Source organism: Rattus norvegicus, chromosome 10, assembly GCF_036323735.1.
Source record: "Rattus norvegicus strain BN/NHsdMcwi chromosome 10, GRCr8, whole genome shotgun sequence".
NCBI classification, from domain to species: Eukaryota; Metazoa; Chordata; class Mammalia; order Rodentia; family Muridae; genus Rattus; species Rattus norvegicus.
Window position 1 is genome coordinate 28,472,982 of NC_086028.1, and position 16,416 is coordinate 28,489,397.

The 16,416-nt window shown below is 46.3% G+C and overlaps 1 long non-coding RNA gene across 5 annotated transcripts; it reads right to left on the minus strand.

Annotated features, from left to right (window-relative positions):
* Nucleotides 1–262: 262 nt before the first annotated feature.
* Nucleotides 263–11,606, minus strand: LOC108352074 (uncharacterized). 5 transcript variants are annotated; one of them, XR_005490137.2, is made up of 4 exons: nt 11,145–11,571; nt 10,667–10,719; nt 7,130–7,613; nt 263–3,386 (listed from the first exon to the last, which is right to left on the minus strand). It is a non-coding gene; the product is annotated as an uncharacterized LOC108352074 (long non-coding RNA). The 5 variants fall into 5 exon arrangements; XR_005490138.2 differs by lacking the exon at nt 263–3,386 and adding an exon at nt 3,393–5,096; XR_005490140.1 differs by lacking the exon at nt 263–3,386 and having other exon boundaries at nt 6,271–7,304; nt 7,477–7,613.
* Nucleotides 11,607–16,416: the final 4,810 nt, after the last annotated feature.

The following is a 16,416-nucleotide window of genomic DNA, read 5'->3' on the forward strand; positions in this document are numbered from 1 at the left end:
TCGATGCATGGAACAGCCAGATAAAGAATTATAAAAAAAAAAAAAATACATCCATTAGGCAGGGGAGATGGCTCAGAGGTTAAAAGCACTGACTACTCTTCCAGAGGACCCTGGTTCAACTCCTAGCACCCACCTAGCAGCTCATAGCTGTCTATAACTCCAAGATCTGACACCCTGACACAGACATAAATGCAGTCAAAACACCAATAAAAATAAAAACAAATAAATTACTATTATTTTTTTTAATTACATGTCACTGAGGCCAGTGAGTAAAGGAGCTTGCTGCCAAACCTGATGATCCGAGTTCGATCCTCAGAACCCACTGTTGTCCTCTGACCTTCAAAAGTGGATTGCATCTCATGACATGTGTGTGTGTGTGCACCCAAATACATGGATAAATAAATAAATAAATAAATAAATAAATAAATGTTTGTTTATTACTTATTATTCTTACCCAAAGACCACCAAAAAGAAGAAACTATTAAAATATAAATAATAGTTATTGAAGTAAGAATTTATTGTTTATATGTACCTGAGCGTGATCCTGGCACAGGGGATAAAACTGAATACCACAAGGAAATGAGTAGTAAACTAGGTAAAATGGAATGGTAGGTGGCTGTGGGGCTATGGGAGGAAGCTAAAGTGGGGACAGGGAGCCGATTGGGAGATTACAACTTAAGCGGGCTGGTCAGAGGATGCACTCCTGCAGAGAAGGAATTTTAACGAGAACATGAGAACATCTGAGGAAGCGTGTAAAGAAGCCTGGTAGGGTGACAGTGTTCCAGACAGGGAAACATCGAGTGCCAGAGCCTGTTATAGTGGCATGTCTGAGGTGAAAGGAAAAAAATTGTGGCCAGGGGAGCCTGTTGGAGAGGGCTCAGTACGCAGATCACATAGGGAGATTGGGGTGTATATCTGACACTCACCTTGGGAACTGTTAGACTGAAGGTTTGAAATAAATAACTCGCCATAAACAGAAAATAAACCATAGTTCCAGATGGCTCTGCAGAGATGCCCATCCGAGGGACCAGGGTATGACCTTGCACTGAAATAGGTCTCTTAAGGATTAAACAAGAACAACAAAAGCGGGTAGGAAACAGCTCAATGGACAGGCACACCCCTGAGCCTGGTTTTAACAAGTTACAGATAAGAGGTAATCCACAGGCCTGGCTGGCGATGTCTCTCTCTCCTTTATCAGCTGTGTTCAGACAAGGAAATTTTAGCAGCTTGGGGCCTGGGAAGTGGGGCATCCTGAGCCTGCAGCTCTGCCCTCCTCCTCACCTCACCCCAGGGTCAGATGCTCTCCCAAATGCTTTTCAAGCAACATCTCACTTTGCAGTTACTTTGTTTTTGTGGCAAGGGTCTCTTGTAGCCCAGGTTGACCTCAAACTCAATGTATAGTAAGGCAACCTTGAACTTCTCATCCTCTGGTTCCTCCCTCCTAAGTGCTGGGATCACAGGCCAGCATCACCAGAGGTTTTATGTGGTGCTGGGGACCAGTCAGGGGATGTTGTGCATGTTAGGCACATTCTAGCTACTGCGTCACGTCACCAGCCTTTAGACAATACCTCATTCAAACAAATAGCATCTGTACGACAGTCCTAGGATCTAAGTGGTGGCTATGTGGTTACTTACTATAAGTCAATTCCCTATATGAGACACCTTCAATTTTAGAATGCTTTCCCCATTACCTCTTCAAGTAGATTAATTTTCACACGCATGCTCATGAGCAGAAATGTCAAAGATGAACGATAGAGTTGAGGAAATTCAGAGTGATCACATTCACTTCACGGATAATGAAATCCAGCCTCCTGTGCTTAGAAGCCAACAACACAGTGCACGGCTTTTGCAGAAGACCTGGATTTGGCTCCAAGTACCCACATCAGGTAGCTCAGAGATGGAAGTCCAGCTCCAGAGGATCCCACACTCTTTTCTGCCCTCAAGGAGTTCCCACGCTTACACAGCCCTCTCTCTCTCTCTCTCTCTCTCTCTCTCTCTCTCTCTCTCTCTCTCTCACACACACACACACACACACACACACCACTTAAAATAAAAACTTAGTAAAGAAGAAGCAATGAGAAAAGGTCTTGAACCCATAGCCATCTCTTCCAGACGTCTCCTCCATTTAGCGGCTACAACTCACCCAGAGCTCAGTGCAGAAACGTAGCTACCATCCTCTTCACTCCGGAGGGTTTGTCTCAACCCTTTATCAGTGGGACCTGGGCCTGGCAGGTGGAAGTTTCTCTCTGTTGACTCCTTGCTCCATAGTTCTATTTTTGACACTACATTTCACTCTTTGGAACCAACGTGATTGTGACATTCTACGTGTTCACATCTTTGTAGCACAAACAAGACAAAAACGCTTTACCTCAGCCAAAACGTTGAATAATAATACTTAAGCATAAAGAAAGTGGGACGTGCCCTTGCATGGCTGGAACTCCTCTATTTGGTTGCGTGTTTCCAATTAGTTGGCCACAGCTTGGGACTTGGAAGCTACGGGTCACAGATGAGAAAGCACTCCGGGTATCTGCATGAATGTGTGACTGAAGTCAATCAAGTCAGGGAAGATTTGCAAAACGAGATACACGTTTCTGAGAAAACCACAATACTCTCAGGCTTCAATATTCCAAAGAGATATCTTTACTACTGGAATCAAAGAACATGCTATTGGTAAATTCTTGATTTGAAAAGCAACAAGGACCTTTCTGGGTGCTACTGGTGGTGGGGATGGTGGGGAAGCCAAAATAGTTTTTCAGTTATCTCCTCCTAAAATACATAAACAGTTCCTGAATGTTTTTCCCATCTTGGAAATGTATTGCTTTCTCTTCAAAGCCATCACTCCGTCCTAAAGAACGGAATGTAATTGCACGTGCTAGGCCTGCGTGCAGTTCTGAAGTTAGTTTGGTCAGGACATTTGAGGGATTAGACGTACTCTGTCCAGATTTGGAATGGATGCTTCTAGTTGTAACAGCTCATGTTTCTTGAGTCTTTACAATGTGCCAGGCCCTGCAGTAACTGTTGGATATGTGTTACCTAACTTAATGACCTCATTCCCTGCCGCAGTCAGTGTCCTGGTCCAACATTAGTAAACATCCCTTTTTGCAAGTGGCTTTAACATCCTTGCTTCTCTCTCCTCACCTTTTGTTCTCAGAAAAAAAAAAAATTAGTCTGGCTAAACCTAACCCTTTTATTCTCCAAATCACACATCCCCAACAGTATGGGAAGAGAACACATAATTGTCTTGATGAGTCTCGCTTTAAATCCATAACAGCTGAGCACAAAGGAAGTTGAAGAATATCTGCGTAGCTAGGGAGATGGCTTAGTGGTTTGGTGGTTGAGAGCACTGGCTACTCTTCCTTCGGACCTGGGTTTGACTCCCAGCATCCCTGTGGAGGAGATTCACAGTCATTCATAACATCACATTCTGGGGATCCAAGGCCGTATTCTGACCTCCATGGGCACCGGAACACATGCAGACAAACACTCATACACATAATAACATAAGGTAAAATAAATGAAAAGAACGATGTTGGCTACAGAGTGATTTCAAGGAAAGCCTGGGCTATAGAATAAGTTCTGAGAGAGGCTGGGATTCTCAGCGAGAGCCCGTCTCCCCTCCCACCACAGTGCTGGGAAGAGAGCTCGGGTGAGAAAGTCCTCATTCACAAAAGGAAGAGGAGCCCAGTTCAGATTCCCATCACCCACGTGAAGAGCTGGATGTGGAAGCGCTTGGTGCCCAACACCGAGGAGCAGAGATAGAAAGATCCTGGAGTTTGCTTTTCTGTCAGCCTAGATGAACTGGCGAACCCCAAGTTCAGTGAGAGACCCACCATGTAGGAAGCAGAGAAAGCTCTGCGTAAATGAAGTCTCAGCTGAATGGGTATTGCCCACACAAGCAGGCCATGTTAAAGACCCCAGAGCTTTAGACCCATGGAAGGATAAAAAAGTCTTCACCTGGAGTCTGGTTCAGAGACAGGGCAAAACTTTTCTCAGAGGACAAAGTGAATGCAAGTATTTACGGTATGTGCAGAATATGTCCACCAAAGCTTTCTCTACTCCTGGATGTTTATGGCCTGAAGATGCTCTAATACAAAGACTGCTCTTACCAGAATTAGCTAAGCCTCACTCCTTGATTCAAATGTAGCATAAACCCAGCCTCATTTAAGCATATTCAGGAACCCCACCTCTCTGCTTAAATCTATACAAGAACCACACTGAACTTCTAGGGCACTGTAGTTTCCCCAGGGAAGAGCTCAGACCACCAATCCTAGATTCTCACTTGTCTCACTTCGGAACTTGTCTTTTCTACATTCCCTTGCCACGCCTAGTCAGTTCCTGCTACTGTGCATGGATGTAGCAACCCTGTCTTTAAGAAAAATGGAGAAATAGAGAAAAACAACTGATGTCAACTTTTCAAACACACACACACACACACACACCTACACATTCACACATTCATGACCACACACAGATACACACACATTCATGAACACACATAAACACACACATTCATGAATATACACACATCTCCCTCACCCTCACACACACACACTCACATTCACGCATTCATGAACACACACATAAACACAAACACACACATTCATGAATACATACGCATGCATACTCATGCATTCATGAACATAATATACATCCACACTCACACATTCATGAACACACAAACACATACATCTCCTTCACCCTCACACATATATACTCTCATTTACACATTCATGAATGCACACATACACACAAAGACACACACATCCATGAACACACACAGACACACACATTCACGAACATTCACACATACACACACACTCAAGAACACACACATATACTGTCTACAAACCTCAAATGGTACAACCTGCTCCCTGGTAACCCTAATAGCTCCCTCCTGTCCCCCAGTATCCTCAGTGAGAGGCCACTTTGATTATTTTGGAGTCTGAGTGATGGAGGTGACAAAAGACAAAAGAGAGGTTCCAAGCACTAAGTCACGAAGGCCCTTCTTTGACGTTACTTTCCTCTTGAGCTTAAGAATGGGAATCACTGGAAATGTCTGCGTAGAACAGAGACAGAAGTCTGACTTGGATTACAGGCTGAAAGGAACAAGGACAATCGACATTATATAGGCGGTTGGTATCATAATCCAAGTAAGAGACAGTGTGATAACTGGATCCAGGTGGTCACAGGGAGGAGTGGAGCAGGGATCTGATTGGACTGTGACTTTAACCAATTTATATATTAGCTCCAGTTTGCCGTCTGTGGATCCATTGAGCTTTTCTATATATAGGAAAAGATTTAAAAATAGTGCTTACAGTTCCACAGCAATGTGGGTATAACTAATGACACTGAACTACACATTTAAGCGTTTAAAAGGCATTGCGTGTGTGCGTGCGTGTGTGTGTGCGTGTGTGTGCGTGTGTGCGTGCGTGTGTGTGTGTGGTGTGTGTTTAGACAGAACATCATATATCTCAGGCTGGCCTAGAACTTGCTACGTAGCTAGAGATGACCTTGAACCCCTGATCCTCCTGCCTCCACCTCTAGGGTGCTGGCATTACAGAGGATAGCACCATTCCATCCTCGTTTTCTTATCTTGAAAATGGTGATGCTCCTAACAATATGGCGATTGTGAGGACTGAATACGTAACAGACATTGTTGAAGAAGACAAGGGTGAGACGTGGCCTGAGTGTTCTGGACCGTCAGTGCATATTTTGAATTGGAGAGATCTTTAAAGTGCCTAAAATTATTTAAATTGGACACATTAACAGGTACTATGCCATGCCTGGTAAAGATACCATGTTGTATGTTCTAACAATGTTAAAATTATCCATGTCGGGAGGGGGGGGGATGTTTGCCCGGAAACCGGGAAAGGGAATAACACTCGAAATGTATATAAGAAATACTCAAGTTAATAAAAAATAAATAAATAAATAAATAAAAAATTATCCATGTCCTCAAACAGTGTCATTCTTTGATTGAGAGGCTTCGGGACTGTCCTTGTGCTGCTTCGTGCCTGCAATTGAAATGCTATAGAAGGCTGAGTCAAAAGGCTCACTGAGGATTTCAGGCCAGCCTGGGCTGCATAGTGAGTTCTGATCAGGTCAGCAAAGGCAGCATAGCAAGATCCCATCTCAAAGAAACAGGGGAAGAAAAGAAGGAGGGAGGGAAGGAAAGAAGGAGGGATAAAGGCTGAACCATACCAAGGCCAGCACACATCTTTAATAGGATCAGGAATTTAAGGCCATCCTCAGCTACAGAGTGGATTGGAGGTCAACCTTGGCTTCTTGAAAACAACCTCTAATTTTTTTTAAATGAAATGTATAGCATATTGTCATCTACAGTTGCCCTGCCTTGCAATAGACTCCACAGCTTCCTTTTCCTGTTTGACTGTAACTCCCTGGCTATTGTTTCCAGCCCTCTACACGTACCCCTCCTCGCCTCTGGCAGCCGGCATTCTACTCGACTTCTATAAAATGAACTCCAACCTTCTCTGGGTGATTCAGAGCTTGCAGTATTCCTCTCTTTGTGAGTGACAGCTCTAAAGCCTTGTCCTCAAACAAGAGCTAAGCGACCTGGAGTTAAGGGATGGGTGGGTGGTGGAGAGAGTCCCTTGGTCACCAAGGCTGTCAGTAAGCGAGATAAAACCTGAATCTCACAGTGCGGGTGAGATTTAGGAGTTTTAGGAGAAGGACGAGTGCCTCCAAGCCCACAAAGGCTGGGAATGCACACAGATCTCCATCTAGTGCTGAGCTGGTCCAGGGGCTCCATGGGGTGTACACGGGGCCTTGGTTTCTATAAGGCATCGGCTCTCACTGTGATGGGCCTGTCTCTGCTGGCTTTCATGCTCTGCTCCCCAAGGGTGACTCCCTAATGCATCCTGTGCAGCCACATGTTAATGAGAGGGGAGTGGCCACTCTGTCTGTTACCTGGCCTAAACTGGTTTCTGTGGCTCATTGTTGGTATGGACCCTGCAGAAATCCCACAGCTTTGCCCGGAAGTGGTTTTCCTCACCATGGGCCGGGTACTGGCTTTCAAGTTGGAAGTTCAGAGCATAACTCCCTCTCCCTTGTCCTACCTTACTGATAGGGATTAGGGGAGAGGTGCTCTAGCTAGCCTCTTTCCTCTCACCTTCCCCAATGCAAATTTTCATTTTGTTTGGCCAACAGCAGGCAGGATTCATTGCATTCAGTTTTGTGAAGTCAGTTTGGTGTATAAAACAGCAGGTCTGAGTTGGCGCACATCTGTGGAGCAGGTTCACTGGAGGATCTTGCTGGATGCCATCTTGCTCTGACTCCAGAACACCCTTAACAAAGGATAGGTAGAGGGCATGGTCACAGGTGCATCAACCGGAGTCACAGGTGAGTCACGCATCCCTTAACCCCCGGCTACTTAGCTCTTGCCAGGCCTGTGTTTGATGTCCTCAAAGCTTTAGAACTGTCCTTCCAAAAAGAAGAATCTTGAAAGTCCTCACTCACTCAGAGAAGGTTAGATGGGGTTCATTTTACAAGCACAATGAAGCTGCTTGAGATGCTCCTCTCATTCTTCTGTGTCCTCACACAGAAAAAGGAAGTGTTAGATATTTGCATGGAGAGGAGACAGAATGTAGAGTCATCTAAGAGAAAGAAAGAAAGAAAGGATAAACTCGAACAATGGTTTCACTCCAAATTTACATATCAGACTCACCTGGAGGGTCTTACAAAGCAGAGTGCCCCAGACTCAAGAAGGCCAAGCTGGGGCATGAGAATGCTGCTCACTTACAAAATCCCAGGTTAGACACACATTACTGGCCAAAGGACTGCCTTTAAGAACAAGGATACGGGGGGCTGGGGATTTAGCTCAGTGGTAGAGCGCTTACCTCGGAAGCGCAAGGCCCTGGGTTCGGTCCCCAGCTCGGGGGGGGGGGGGGGGGGGAAGAACCAAGAACAAGGATACGAGGAGGCTTGGCTGGCTGTGTGGAAGGTTCACAGTGGAAAATTCAGCTCAGGATGACGAGTTCACTGGAAGGCCATCACTGTGACTGTGGCTCTCCAGTCAGGCTCAGCTCTTTATTGGCTGGTGTTACAAGCAGACTGTTCAACCAGAGTCAAACTCGCGTCAAGACACCAAAGAGGCAAGAACACTAGAGGGGGAGGTTGGGGGCAATTGACTGGGACACCTTGGGGTTAAATCTGGAAGAGGTAAAGGAAGGAGGAGAGACAAGGAGATCGGGGAAGGATCCAGAGCTTCAAGGATGATTGGTGTCTAGGACTTAGAGGAAGTAATCTGGGGGTGGTGGAACATGGAGCCCAGCGAGTGGTTCAAAGTTGGGTTTGTGGATAAGGTGACACCAGAGCAAGAAGGGGTGGAAGGCTGGCGACAACAGGAAAGGACAGAGTTCCTTAAGCTACACCTAGAGGACTGGATGTTGAAAACACCACAAAAAGCAGATGCTATGCTAGAGGGTTGACAGTGAGACGGGCATCAACATCTTCAAGTAATCTGGGCTGTCCGGTGACTGAAATGAGGAAAAAGGGTGGGAAGTGTGCTCCAATGGCATGAAGTTTACAGCCAGATTTCACAGCCACTACAACAGAGAAAGAAGCAGAGTGATAGCCAGGGGACCAAGAAGGGACCCATGTCACAGCCAAGTCTACTGCGTAGATGTAACATATAAGGCAGCTGCCAGAGAAGTAAATTTCGCAGGAGCAGTCAGGGTCCGTCTGTCTGTCCACCTGTCCATCTGTCCATCTGTCCATCTGAGGCTCGCCCCTAGCCCCTAAATTAAACACCTGGGAAACCTAAGGCACGTAATTGATCTGGCAAGGAGCACAGGCTCTAAGCTGTCTTTAAACCCCTCGAGAAACTCACATGAACAGCCCTGGGAAAGAGCTAAGAAGCTGAAGTGGGTACTGAGAGGATCAACTGAGTGGAGTTCCTTGGGAGACAGAGTCAGAATAGAGTAGAGTAGACAGAGAGGATTTGAGTCTGAATGAACAAGGCAGGTCTGGGAGGATGAGCTCCTCATGGTCACAAGGAGGGTCTTAAGGCAGTCTTGGGAGCAGAAGTGGAGGCGGATGGACTCACCAGGAATACAGAGAGGGTGGAGGTTGCCTTGGTCATGGTGTCTCTTCATAGCAGTGGAAACCCTAACTAAGACAGTGGCCAAGCCTCAGAGGCCATCTACAGAAAGATAGACTACAGGCCTCCTTGGGATCTTATTGACTTTCCTTAGAAATCCAGGACACCAGAAGCCAACTTCTGACCTAGGGTTTCCACTGCTGTGAAGAAGAACCATGACCAAGGCAACTCTTATAAAAGACATAGAATTGGGACTGGATAACAGGTTCAGAGGTTCAGTCCATTATCATCATGGCAGGAAGCATGGCAGCATCCAGGAAGACATGGTGTTGGAGAAGGAGTTGAGAGTTCTACATCTTGTTTCCTCTGACTAGAAGACCGGCATCCTCTGGCAACTAGGAGAGAGCTCTCTTCCGCAATGGGTGGAGCCTGAGCATGGGAGGAGAACTTCGAAGGGCACCTCCACAGTGACACACTTCCTCCGACAAGGCCACACTTCCTAACAGTACTGCTCCCTATGGGCCAAGCGTATTCAAACCACCACAAATGCCTATTACATGTGAAAATAATGCAGTTCAAAAGAGAAGGGAAAAAAGGGCCTCTACCCCCACCCCACAATGAGCAAAGAGACACCTTGTTAGTGATATTGTTCATATATTAGTCAGGGGCAGAAGAGATGGCAGTCTACCGTTCATCCTAGTGCGACGCCTGGCTTGGTGGCCAAAGCTATCTTATGCCTAGGACTCATAAAAATCAAATTAAATCTGATCAAATCCAGGCAGCATAGCACAGGAACAGAGACCTGCAGACTGCCATGCCACCCACAGACCTTCCCTTCAGCACATGGTAGAGGCAAGCCATAGACACCCACTTGCCACTGTGCCACACAACATGAATGGAAGATGTCACCCAGAGCCTACCACCCACATGGCCAGTCTGCAGCAGGAGCCACCACAGTGCATGAGTCTGTGGTGATCAGACGGGAGAGAAAGAGAAGTGGAGAAGCTTAAGTATTATGAAGAGAGATGGAACTGGAGACTGAGGGTGGAGGGGAGTAGCCTGTTCTCAGGGGCCAGCCTCACCACCTTGGGCCATGGTGAGGTCCCAGCCCCAGCTGCCACTGACAGCCATGTCTGAGTCCATGCATCAAGGACTACACAGCATCAAGGGTTGGTGTCATTGTCCGTGGCTCATATATACCACTAGAGAATGTGGAGGAAGTCCCTAGTTAGAATAGCCGCTAAGGAGCACACCAGATGTCCAGGAGACGTGCATAACTGACCCCGCCCCTCACTGGATGTGGCACTCTGGAGAGCTGACCCCCTCTCTCGCCATTGTTAGCCCTCTGGAGGGTAGGCCCTGAGCCTTACCTAGACAGCCCAGTGGAGCTGTCCTGTTGCCCCTGGCGGAGGGGTGTGGGTTGGCCAGCCCTGAGGTTATGAGTGTGGAAGGGCTGGCCCCACCATTTGTCTGCCATGTGGTAGAGGACAGAGGAGATGCTACCCCTCTCCCCAGCCCTGTGCCACCCTTGCCACCTCCGGCAGTGGGCAAAGCTATGACTGCTCCTCACCAGCTTCAGCAATCAGAAGAGCGGGCCCTGCACCTCACCTGGACAGCACCACAGAGTTGACCATGGTAGCAGGGGCACAGGTGAGCCAGCCCTAGGGAAAGAGCATGGGAGAGCTGGTCCCGATACTTGTCTGCAAGAGGTGGCGTGGGTGTGGGAGTGATGTCTCCCCCGACCCCTCACCAACTGTGGCAGTTGGGAGAGATGGCCCTGGGGTCATGAGAATGCTCCCATCCCCTTGACAGCTGCAGCACTAGGAAGAGCAGGCCCTACACCTTGCCTGAGTAGCACAGTAGAAGCTGGTCCTGGAGGTGGGGTAAGGGTGAGCCACCCCCAAGGGATAGCTGGCCCAGCAACTCATCTGTTATAGGGTGGCTGGGTGAAGAGGTGATGCCCCCTCACCCCTTCCGTACCCCTAACCACCTACAGTAGTTAGGAGAATGGGCCCTGGGAGACTTGAGAATGAGTGAGTTGCCCCTGCCACTCCAGCTGCAGCACTTGGGAGAGTGGGCCCTGTACCTCATCTGGACAGCACCGTGGAGCCTGACCCTGATGGCAAAGGCATGAGTGAGCTAGTTCCAAAGGTGTAAGTGCAGGAGAGCTTGCCCAGCCCGTTTCAGGCGCTGCATTTTGGGAGAGCAGACCCTGTATCTTGAATGGGCAGCACAGGGGAACTGGCTCTGGAGGCACGGGTGCGGGTGAGCAGGCCCTGAGGGCAGGAGAGCAAGAGAGCTGACCCTGCCACCTGCTGGTGATGGCATTGGATGACCTAGTCTGAGCAGTGCTGGAGTGCTCCCCCTGGTGGTGCAGATAAAGGAGAGCTGGCAGGCGGACCGACTCAGCCACCACTCAGGCCCAGATTCAGGGCTCTGAGCTGGCCCATCCCCAAATCTATATCATCTGGGAATGATTGGGATGTGTGAAACGGCCAATCCTGCTGCCCAAAGTTGTGGGATTTCTATGACGCAGGGCAACAACAGTCCCGATGAGGATCCAATATTGATGACGTCACAGAAGCCAGAGATCTCAAACCAGACCAATGAATCATTGCAAGTGAGGATGCCTGGGCAGAGGGGTATACTGTGACACACACTATGACATACAACAGCTTCCACGGTGATTTTTTTTCTATGCTTTGTTTCTGTGGTTGTTTGTGTGTGTGTGTTCTATTTTGGGGATAGGTTGCAAGGGTGAAGTACGAGGGGACAGAGAGATGAACAGGACTGGGGTGCATGATGAGAAACTCACAAAGAATCAATTAAAAAATGTGTTAAATGCCTCTAAACCAGAAAGCATGTCTAAAGACGTTCCAGAAAAGATGGTACTAGCTAAGGTTTAGAAGAAAAGCGAAGTTTCTCCTGTGGCAGTGGGGTGTGAAAACACTCCCAGCAATGGTAACAGTATGAACCACAGTATTCCTTTTCATAAAGGAACGACGGGTGAGAAGGTGGGGACAGCAGGAGGAAGACCAAGATGGTAGCAATGGGTTGTATGTTACTATAGAAACCCTGAGCAGTGGGCTCAGAACTACTCTCAGGAAGACTGAAGCTAGCTGGCCGCGGCAAGGAGCAGTGAAAGCGAAGAGGCCACTGAGGAGACTGCTGTAACCGGTTCTGACAATGAGCCCCAACACCACAGGGTTCCAGCTCTCAACTAGCATCACAGAATGCCAAAGCAGAGACGAAGCTTGGAGGTCAAGCCAACTCCATTCCCGGTGACAGATGGGAAAGCTGCATCAAAGGAGATATCAGATGCTAGGCCACACAGCAAGTGAGGGCAGAGGCGAGCCAGGCACCTGTGTTCCCACGAGCATGCATGTCAGTGTGCTTCCGAACCATACACTCTCACAAAAGAAAATCGGAGGTCTGGCTGCCTATGCGCTGAGGTCAGAGCAACCCAACATAAAATCCGAAAGCAGCCGGAAAAACATACGCAACCATCCAAGTAACTCCAGTTCCAGGGAATTCAGCGCCCTCTTCTGGCCTCTGAGGGCACCAAGTTTGCATATGGTTTACATACATACACGCAGGCACACCGCTCACAAATGGAATAAATACAATTTTTTAAAAAATCTAAAGGAAGTTTGTTTCTAAAATAAAAAAAGAAATGACAGTTACTCGTACATTTAAATTTTTTATTTTATTTTTATTTATGTTCATGTATGTGTATGCACGTGCTTCTGTTGGATCCCCTGGAGTTGGAGTTACAGGCAATTATGAACTGTTCAAAATGATTGCTGGGAACAAAACTTCATTCCTTCTGCAAGAACAGTATGTATTTTAAACAGCTAGGCCATCTTTCCAGCACCAGATACTCATAGTTCTAAAATTCTAGTTTTTCTGGAGAGCAAAGAAATATGAATAAAAACCATGTATTTAATTTCACAGTCAATTTGAGGGCAAGTTGAAATATACATATTTTATATTTATACATTTTCATATATTCACATATATTTGCATTTCATATATTCACATATGTATTTCTCATATACTTATAAATACTTCATATAGTAATATATATATACATATATATATGTATATATGTCAGATGTTAGACCACACAGCAAGTGAGGGCAGAGGCAAGCCGTATATATATATATGTGTGTGTGTGTGTGTATTTTTTTCATTGGCAACTTATACTTGGTGAATGTCCTACTCTAACATTGTCATCAATATATTTTATTATAGTTTTCTTGGTGGTCAATTTATGATCTGTCTCAGAAGTCACAAAACTGTTGGTAACTTTATATAAAGTCAGGATTCTCCAGAGACTTAGGATCAACACAGCATTGAATGAATGAATGAATGAATGAATGAATGAAAGAAAGAAAGAACGAATGTAGCAGAGTTCTTCCCTGAGTGCTGGAAACTCAGGAAGAGAAATGCATATTCAGAGTCAGAGACTAGGAGAACGTGATGTCTTAACCCAAAGGCATCAAGCAGAAAGGACTCTTTCCTATTCAGCCTTTGTCTTCTGTCTACAGAGCCCAAAGTTACTTTCTACTAGAAAGACTTTCCTAGTCACACTAAGAATTGTGCATGACTCACTTTGTGGGCATCCCATTGCAGGATGAGGTTGATACACAATATCAACCATCACACCTTTGATCATGGCAATTTTACTTCTAGAAATGTATGCTCCAGAGTTCCTGGCCAACTTGGGCTGTGGAATAAGACTGTCAAAGAAAGAAAGAGGGGTGGGGAGAGAGACAAATGGACAGGCATACACAGACAGGTTGAAGGGAGGAGGCAGGTAGCTAGCTTTAGAATACAAGTGATGAAATATGAAACATGGCTTGAATTTAAAAAAAATTATGTGTATATTTTTTTTGCCTGAATGCTTTCTGTGCACCTCATGCACTGCAGTGCCCTTGAAGATCAGAACAGAGTGTCAGATCCCTTGGAACTGGAGTTACAGGTGGTTACGATGAACGGGTGCTGGATACCAAGCCTGGGTCCCCTGGAAGAGCAAGCGAGCAGTGCTGTTAGCTGCTAAACCATCTCTCCACACCTAAAGATACTCTGCTTTAGGCTCTTTATTTCAGTGTGTGTCCTACAGAAAGAAAGGCCAGGATCTGTATTAGAGTTACTGATAGATCTGAGTTACATTTTAAAATGTTTAACAATTTTAAAACTGGTTAAATACACTACAGGGCTGGGGGGTGTAACTTAGTGGTACTGTAGTTGTCTAGCTTGGGTGAAGTTGTAGGCTAGTCCACTACCACGATAGATAGATAGATAGATAGATAGATAGATAGATAGATAGATAGATAGATAGATAGATGGATGGATGGATGGATGGATAGATGGGTGGGTGGACGGACGGATGGGTAGATAGGCAGACAAATAAACAAATACTTTTTATGTTAAAATATTACACAGCCATTAAAATGTTTTGGGGAAGCCAGAAAGATAGCTAGCTCATCAGCAATACTGGTATCTCATGACCTGAGTTCAATCCCTGGGACCCACACAATGGGAGCAAAGAGCCAATTCCCCAAAATTATTCTTGACTTCCACACATGAATGCTCATGTGTGGAATGCTCATGTGTGGAATGCTCATGTGTGGAATGCTCATGTGTGGAATGCTCCTGAGTACACATGCTTACACACACACACACACACACACATACTAAATAAATAAGTAAATAAATAAATGTTTAACCAAAAAATTTAAACATTTTGAAAGATTTTTTTTAAAGTGACTTATAAAAATTTACAGGAGGTAATTTGGGACTTAAAGTAGCAAAACATTAAACTATGTACACATCTGATGGCAACTTAATAATTCCATACCAATTTGGCTCATATTTACCTGGTTATCATCTACATGATACGTATTCTAATCGTTTGTACTTGACATAGCCCTATGGAGTGGACACTGTTACCATTTGCAAATGAGGAATCTGAGTTAGCAGAGTTTCCAGCAATCATCAGTGGGACAGAATGGAGGCCAAAAGTGAATCCGAGGCAGCCTCACTTAGAAGCTTAGCTCTCCTCTCTGAGCTGGTGGGATGTGGGCATGGTGGTGCATGCTTGGTGCAGACAGAAAAGTCATCCCCATAAATGTTCAGATACTCAGCAGTAAAACTCAGAGCCACCCCAGCTCCCTTCTCTCCCTCATGCCCCACACTAGTCCTCCGGACAATCCTATCAGCCCAGGATTTCAACTCGACTCAGCCTATTCTCTTCTTACGCCCGCCATTTCTCTTCCAAGTCGACTTCCCTTTAGAGGTGGGGCCTTGTGTACCTAGGCTGGCCTGGGACCCCCCACCTGCCTCCTGAGTGTTGGAATTATAGCCAGGACACCCAGCTATATTTTTAAGAAGTAGATTACTGGTCCCTCCCCCCACAGAGGCCGCAGCCTCCTCTGCTGGGCAGGCCACTCCTCACATCTTCAGCTCCTCTTTCTTCTGTCCGCACACCTGGAAGCGTTGACTTCCGGGTGGCCCCAGGGAAATAGCGCCCTGTGGCTGGCCGGCAGAGTTTCCTCAGCTTGAAGGAGTCTTGTCTGGTCACTTTTTACTGTTCAGTCTCAGCCTTCTTCCTGTCCATTGTCTGTCTGTCAGGGGAGGGAGGCCGGGACCGCTCCCTTGGGGTCTTTGAAGTTAATGACTCCTTTTATTTCTTCCCGCTGCAGTCGTGAAGTTCCGACGTCTTGCTTCACTACTCCCCACAGAAGCCTAATGGGGCGGCCCGGCTTCTATCATACACCTTGTTTAGGGCTCCCAGGCTGGGGCTGGAGCTGGGGGCTGTGTGTGGCCTACATGGAGTTAGAAAGAGACAATAGATTTTAAAGTCAGGAGATACAGATATATTCAGGAATTTTCACAGAATTTGCTTCAAGTAATGAAAAGCAATGTCCTGAGAATTTTTTAATAATAAAATCGTATTATTCAATCGGTACAGTCATTTTCAATATATTTACTAATAGGCAGGGGAGAATGTATCGTCTGTGGAGTGACTTGTTATTTCAATCAGAGACAAACTAACCTTAGACTAGGGTAGACGCTCTCGAGTCTTCTTTCTCGGCCGTATTGATCCTGTAAGGAAGGTTTGTTCCTTTTGCTAATATGATCAAAAAAGGTTCACGGAGCAGAAGTGGCTTAGCCAAGGCAACACAATCTTCCAAGTCTCACCTGGGAAACGGGGAGTAATTTTGTGCAACGTGGTTCCTTTAGCTGTCTGTCCCCATTGTCTGCTTTCTGTGACTGTAGTTTACTGCTCACATGAGCTGTGTACTAGTGACTTGAATTCGAAAGAGACACCTGCCTTCCTTGCCTTCAAGGGT